This window comes from Trifolium pratense, linkage group LG7 (assembly GCF_020283565.1).
Source record: "Trifolium pratense cultivar HEN17-A07 linkage group LG7, ARS_RC_1.1, whole genome shotgun sequence".
NCBI lineage: Eukaryota > Viridiplantae > Streptophyta > Magnoliopsida > Fabales > Fabaceae > Trifolium > Trifolium pratense.
This window is the reverse complement of record NC_060065.1, coordinates 46,035,666-46,043,420: the sequence shown is the minus strand read 5'-3', so window position 1 is coordinate 46,043,420 and position 7,755 is coordinate 46,035,666. Positions and strand designations below refer to the sequence as shown.

Genomic DNA, 7,755 nt, shown 5'->3' with positions numbered 1-7,755 from the left:
AATGGAAGAAATGGAAAGATTGCTAGAGGAATCGATCAAGGTATCACCACAAAAAGAAAAAGCCAAATGTTCGCGTGAACAAAATCTAAAACAAAAAGTAGATGAAGCAGGAATTGATGAACAAAATGAAGAAGGTGAAGAGAAAGAAGACAATAATAAAGAAGAAGTAGAAGAAGAAGAAGAAGAAGAAGAAGAAGAAGAAGACGACGACAAAGAAAGTGCCCTTCCTGTTAATCGTCCATCGGCTTCATTTCGTAAGCTAGATTCAAGAAGAAAGGGAATACCTCACAGGGCTCCTTTTTTTTAATGTTCTTTATAATTGCAGAGGGCCCAAGGCCGTCAGTAATGCATGCATTTTAGACGAAATTTGTGCATTACTGAGGGCTTTTGGCCGCCAGTAAATACTTGTTTTCTTGTAGTGAGATAGATCGATATGTATGCCAATGTAATGGTAATAAGTTACTTATTGACATTTGATTTTGCGAGCAACTTTTAACTAATATGAGAAACATCATAGGTTTTCTATATCTAATAAATAAGCAATTTAATATATATATATATATATATATATATATATATATATATATATATATATATATATATATATATATATATATTTCTCCTCAAATTTATTTCTTTACATTTACACACACTATAGCACTTAAATTATCTTACATTCGAAAATGATATTTAAGTAGACTTAAAGTGTTAACTCAATGGAAATAATTTACATAATAATTTTAAGGTACGACGGGTTCTAATTCTATCAGGGATGATTGTAAAATGGTCATTGGTACCACATTGAATTAATAAAACGAATGATATTTAAGTGCAGACTTATTTCCGTAAAAAAAAAAAAAAAAGTGCAGACTTATTTCATTTTTCTTTGACATAATAATTAAAAAAAATAGAAAATCATTTGAAGAAAAACATGTGAACTAATTAATGTTATTGAGATGAGAACAAAGAAACAAATTATGTACTCTGTTTTGGACTGGATCAATGCACAATACACACAGCACAAACGCTCTAAGATTCAAACGCTCTAAGATTCAGCCAAAATTCACCCCTCAACGGACACTTCTCATATTAGCCAAGGGTAACAAAAATAATAGTTTATGTACACTCTTATAGCTATTACACTCCGAACACGCTCGAGCAGGAAGAATAATTTAAAAATAAGACAACAAAGAAAGTATACTTCATGTTAATCGTTCATCAACTTCAAAACGCAAGCCAAATTCAAAAAGAAAAGAAATACTTTATATGACACTTTTTTTTAAGGTCCTGAATCTATGAATAGTAGTTTTGTTTAGTGATGAATTTCTAGCTAGATCGATATATATGCTCTCATGATAATAAATTAATTATATTTTCTTTCAATTTCATTATAACAATATTAAACAAATATTATAGATTTTCTATATTCAGTAAATAGGCCTTTTAAAAAATTAACTTTGAACATCATTGCAATAAAGTACCTATCCATAATGGTGATAATTCATAATTGAGTTTTTTTATACAACTTTTTTCATTATATTTTGTACATGAACTCGATTAGAGATATGGGTCTATACTCTCCTAGTCTTTGGTGTTATTTTTCTTTCTTATCAACACAATGTTTATGAACTATTATTCCTTTTAAAAATGTGTCCATTGACATGAAATTGAAGGCAAGATTTGCTGAAATTGGTCTTTACATCCTTCCAAAATTTAGTTATTTGTACATTTTTTTCGTAAACATCAAAAAGATAATTAAATATATAAAGAGGAGTGTAAGGTCAACTCAAAGCAGTAAATTTTTGCTCACCTATTTGTTTGTTCGTTAAAAAAAATACTCCCACAAAGCAGTTTTTTTTTTGTTTTTTTCCACGGTTCTTAGCACCAGTGGTTCTTTTGACCCGACCAAATCGGCGAATTGGACCTTGGTTCAAAGTTTAACTGGTTCAATCGGCTGATTCGATTTTAATAACATTGGTGTCATGTAAATGACTAATTTGACAGTAAGTTGAAAATGTCAATACTATTTTGATAGAAAATGGATAATGTCAAAGACATGAACTATTTTGAAATATTGATAGAGTTAGATACCTATTTAAGAGCGACAAAGACAATGACCAATTTACTAATCTACTCATTATTTGTATTTGAAATCGTTATGACCCCCACAAACTAATTAATGTGGGTCTTTCACTAGTAGAAATATGACATATTACTTAAGCATTTTACATCTGACGAACATATGTCAGATGTAAAACGCTATATGGAGTAGTCTTTTCATCTGGTCTCAATATCCACAGATGTAAAAAATATATAGACAAGACTTTTTACATCTGACTTCAATATACCAGATGAATAACTAAACGCGGTGGCAATCTTGTAATTATGGTGAAAATTATCTAAAATACATATATATATCTGGCCATATTTAGCCTCAGATATAAAAAGTCAGGTTGAATAAAAAAAATAAAATAATATTTTTGGAATAGAGGTAATGTACGTATATCTCTCTCTCAGCTCGCAAGACAAAAAAACACTCGCACAAAAAAAAAGAAATCGATACAATACAACCCTAGCTCTCTCTCGCGATGCAAACCCAGCGCCGTCCTCCACCGGCGACGAGATTGAACCTCAGCGCCGTCCTTTAATCAACTCACCACCACCGCCTTATCTCAGCAGTCGTTCTCTCTCTCACTCGCGCAGTCGTCCTCTCTCTCTCACTCGCGCAGTCGTCCTCTACCCTCACGAACCCTAACTCCAAATCGAAGGTTGTCTTTCATTCTCCAGCCTCTACTCTCACGAATCGAAGGTTGTCCTCCTTTCTCCGGCCTCTACTCTCACGAATTGAAGCTTGTCTTTCTCTTTCACATCGATTCAGGTACGTACTCTTGTTTCTCACGAATCGAAGGTTTTAGCTCTTAGCTCTTTGTGGTTTGTTACTTGATTTTGTTTCTACTGAACTGTTTCTTTGTGTTTGTGGTTTATTTTGTTTCTACTGAACTGTTACCTGATTTGGTTTTAGCTCTTATTCTTTGTGTTTGTGTTAAAGTTTAGTGGTAAAGTTTAGCTCTTATTCTTTGATTTTAGTTCTTAGTTTCTCAATTTCTATTCTTAAAATTATGTTATGTTTGTGTTCTTAGTTTAGAACTCTGCAGATCTGTTTCTGTTCTATTTTGATTAAACTAAAATTTCTGTTTAGTTGAATTGAAGTTTAGGTTAATTGGAAGAATTTTCACATATCAATTAACAGATATAACTATGAAGAATTTCTGTTTAGTTTAAGAATTTCTGTTTATATTTGTTACGGTATGGTTTTGGTTTTAAAACTTTTGTTTAGTTTAAGTTTAAGTTAATCTGTGAAAAATTTCTGTGCTATTTCACATTGGTTAATTGGAAAACATTTCAACACAATTATGGTATGGATTCTTCATATTTATATTTTTTTTAAGGTGTTAAACTTGTCTGTAGTTGTTGGCTTATTGATAAAACAATTCTTCAATTATATTAGTGAACTAACGATTTTACTCTCTTTGTATCAATAACGTGAAAGTTCCACTTGCTTTAACTATATGTGCTTTAACTATAACGTGAAAGTTGTTTGGCATATGGTACTGGTTTTTATGTGCTTTCTTGCTCAGTTCTTGAGTGATTGGATTCTTAGTTTATGTTATTCTTGAAGGCCTGCTTTGGTTTGGGTTTCCTGGCGTCTGTCTTTTGGGGTTTGGCCCTTAAGTATGGTTTTGGGTTCTCTTGTTTGTGGTTCTGTATCTGTTTTTGCTGCTGGTAGTTTGGGTAAGGTGATGGTTTTTGGGACTTGTAGCTTTTTAGTTTTTAGTTCCAGCTGTTGTTTCATGGTTTCTTCTTGATTTTTATTTTTATTTGCATTTGTTTCTATGATTTCTTTTGTAAGTTATTGCTTTTGATTGCTTTTGGTGTTGATTCATGACTTTAGCAGTTATGTTAAATTAGGTGACAACAAGCACATGTATTGCTTTTTTTCTCAGTTATTGCATATATGTTTCACAGGTTAACTTCTTTTGTCTCTTTCTATGTGAGTGTTGTTGATTGGATAATTTGGATTGATTTTCTAGTTTAAGCATTGGTTGCTATTAGCTAACAGAACATGGACTTCATGTTTCAAGGTTGGTGATCTTATTCATTAGGTCACCGGAAGCTAATGAATGGCTTTGGTGATCCTGTTACCACTCTTTTTCATTAACTATTTCTTTGATTCTGTTGGATTCAGGCATATACAGAGACAGAGTAAGTGTATGCACAAATGACCATGTTTTCTTGAGTACCAATGGAGGCATATGATAAATAGCCTTTTACGGTTATGTGGCTGGTTATATTGTTTCAATTTCAATACCTAACATAACATGTGATTGCATTTGGCCATTCAAAAAAGTATTGTAGAAATTACTATTGTGACTTGTTTGTGTTTATGCTTATGTTTTTGTTCATATGTTGAGCCAATGTTCCTTCAATGTGTGGCTATTGAAATGTTGTCTTCTAATTTATTGTGATGACCATATGATTCAGGTTTGAGAGAGTGGTTACATTTTATTTCTCAGAGTTAGTAATATCCATTACGATGCCAATGTGGATGGATGGCGGGATCTTGATTGGAGTAGCAAGGCCATACATATTGCTGCTAGAAACCAAACAAAGTGGTAAGTATATGACTTATCAAATTAATCTTCTAGTCACAAATGGTTTGAGTAATATTACACTACCTGACCCTGGCTCTGTTAGTAGACTTTTGAATGCATTTGTTTATATGATAGCATATGATATGACTGCCTTGTCTTGATTCAAGTTGAAGTTCTGTACATTTTTGCTATATGATATTTATGTTTCATGTAAAAGACTAAATTATAACCTTTTCAGTTTTCAATCACTACCATGATTTCTTTGCAACTGATATTATCCTTATATTAATTTAGGTCACATTAAGTTGCTAAGTAGTCTTTGTTTACCCTTCCGAAATGGTAGAAAAGTAAGTATTATACATGTTATATTTATATTTATATTCTTTATCTTGTTTTTATATTCCCCCCAAAGAACAAATTAATTAATTAATTAGGCATCTGTTTTGCAGATAGGTTGAGATTGTAAGGGAAGAAGGATTGGAGATATCTCAACCAGCTCTTGATCCAAATTCGACAGAGATACATCATAGAATTACAGTTAGAGCTAGGACCAAGAAAGCGCATAGGTAACATTTGTTTTAGAGCACACAATTGTACTTACTAATCGTTGCTTGTCACTTGTCATGCCTTATCTTGATTTTCTTACCTGCATACGAGTGTATGACTTAGTAATTTGTTGTTCTTGAGCATCTACTATAAACTTCACTAAATGGCTATGCTGGTTGTTGCTTGCGTGATTCACTAGCTAGAAAGGGGTCAAACAGTGTGTTATTCACATTTGCTTTTGCATTTAGCTGTTGTTTGGATAAATGATTCATTTACCATACATTAATTAACATATTGTAGTTATTTACATATGAATTAAGTTATTTACATATTGTAGGTGTTCAATGATCCCACGACATTAACAGAGGAGGAGCTGTATGATTTGCGAGACCGTTGGGCAACTTGTTTTCTTGACCTATATAATCCTGATGTAGATTATGATGATGCCGACGGAAAGATTAGGAGCTAGCTAGGTTTGTGTGAAGTTACAATTGATTAGTTATGATGATGTTTTAATTTGTATTTTGGATGGATTAGTATTAATTATTATGATGTTTTGTATTTTGGATTTCAATGGTTATACTTTAATGACATTATTACTATATATATGTTGAATGTTGAATTTGGCTACGGATGTTGAATTTTAGTATTATGTTCTTGATGCAAGTTATGTTATATTGTTGGCATTGTGGGTTAGATTTTTTTTAATAAGAAAAAAAGATTTAAAATATTAAAAACAATGCAGGTTTTTGAAAAAAAAAAAGTTAAGATTTCACATCTGGTGGACTTGGTCAGATGTAAAAGGTCCAATTTAATTTTTAAAAAATAATATTTGATTTTCCCGTTGGTCAGAGGTAAAAAGTGTTTTTTTACATCTGACTATGCCAGATGTAAAACGTGTATACTTACTAAGTCTCGTGCGCCTACATCTGACATTTCTCAGATGTAAAAAGTGTTTTTCGCCAGATGTAAAAAAGCTTTTTTCTACTAGTGTTTCAAGTGTGATTTGTCTCACTCACTCCTACACTTTATAAAAACTTTTCATAAGGTCATCCATATAAAGCGTTTTTACAAATTAGTTTTTATAAGCCTTCTTTCTATGGTACAGTCTTATACAGTCTCCGGATCATAGTCCCATATAATCTTAGGATTCCTTCAATTATTGATTTGAATTTGGTTCGTTGATGTAATTTTTGCCCCAAAGCTGTCAAATGTCGCTCACTGTCCATATCTTGTGCATCAACGATCACTTTTACCGTCACATGATCAATTATAACCTTAAATATATTTTTATTATATTTAGAAAAAATGATCACAGTTTAAAACTGAAACTGTTCAAGTTGAAATATATTAGTATCTATTGTCGGCTGATCACATTTATAAAATAGTTCAACCACATCTTTTATCAAAATTATAAATGTAATGCATCATTTGCTCACCTTTTATCCACTAGTTTTTACTAATTTAGTTTTAGGAATTTAGAAATCTAAGAGGCATTTTGTTAACCGTAGCTTTAGTCATGTAAAAGAAAAGAGGAGGGGAATAAACTTGCTCACCTTTTAGCCCACTATGATCTTCTAGAGACTAACCGGATTTGATATTTTCTCTCCCCACCCCCCATGAATCTTTTATCTCCCTTGAATTTCCAATTTTGCTCTTGAAAAAACTTCGGTTCGTAGAAAGTTTTTTTTTGCCTTAAAAACAAATTTCGGTTTCTAAAAACCGAAATTTACTCTGAATTTGCACTAGAAAAATTTCGGTTTCTGCGAACCGAATATTTCTGCAAGGGCAAAATTGGAATATTGGGGGGTATAAAAGATTCATGGGAGGGGGGAAGAGAAAATATCAACCGGATTTAGATGGGGGAGGTTTTCATGGGCTTTGGGCCCAATTACTCTGATCTTGCTTCTTGATAAAATTAGTCTTTGTTTCAAATTTAATTTAATTTTAAAGAAATTTATAAAACTATTTGATTCTTTGAGACTTTAACTATTTATAATCATTATATATATATATATATATATATATATATATATATATATATATATATATATATATATATATATATATATATATATATATATATATAAATTTAATATGTTTTATATTTGTTTTAGAAGGTATCGTTTGATGGTAAGACTTGTCAGGTTTTTATATATTTTCTATAGTTTATTAATTTCCTTTTATTTAATGAATATAAAAAGGAATCTTTTTATTATTTTTCCAAGTTATAAAATAAAATATTAAAAGTTACAAAGTTTGTTATACATTTTCTATAGATTAATAATTTCCTTTTATTTAATAAATTTGCATTTAAAAAATAATCATCTTATTATTCTTCCTTTCTCCAAGTGAGGCTACGTCTCATCCAAAACATGACAATATCTTAGACGAGAAGACGCAAAAAAAAAAAAAAAAAAAAGCAAAAATAGGGAAAATGTATCATTTTAGAGTATAAACTATTAAATCTTGAGACTTTATTAATTATATATAATAATTGTTTGGTATGTATATAAATTTTTGCCAAAATAAATTTAGAAAAACTTATCAAATAAAA

The 7,755-nt window shown here is 30.8% G+C and overlaps 1 long non-coding RNA gene across 1 annotated transcript; it reads left to right on the top strand.

Annotated features, from left to right (window-relative positions):
• Positions 1-2,427: 2,427 nt before the first annotated feature.
• Positions 2,428-5,649, top strand: LOC123898713. The gene is made up of 4 exons (XR_006805405.1): positions 2,428-2,878; positions 4,543-4,673; positions 5,102-5,218; positions 5,536-5,649. It is a non-coding gene; the product is annotated as an uncharacterized LOC123898713 (long non-coding RNA).
• Positions 5,650-7,755: the final 2,106 nt, after the last annotated feature.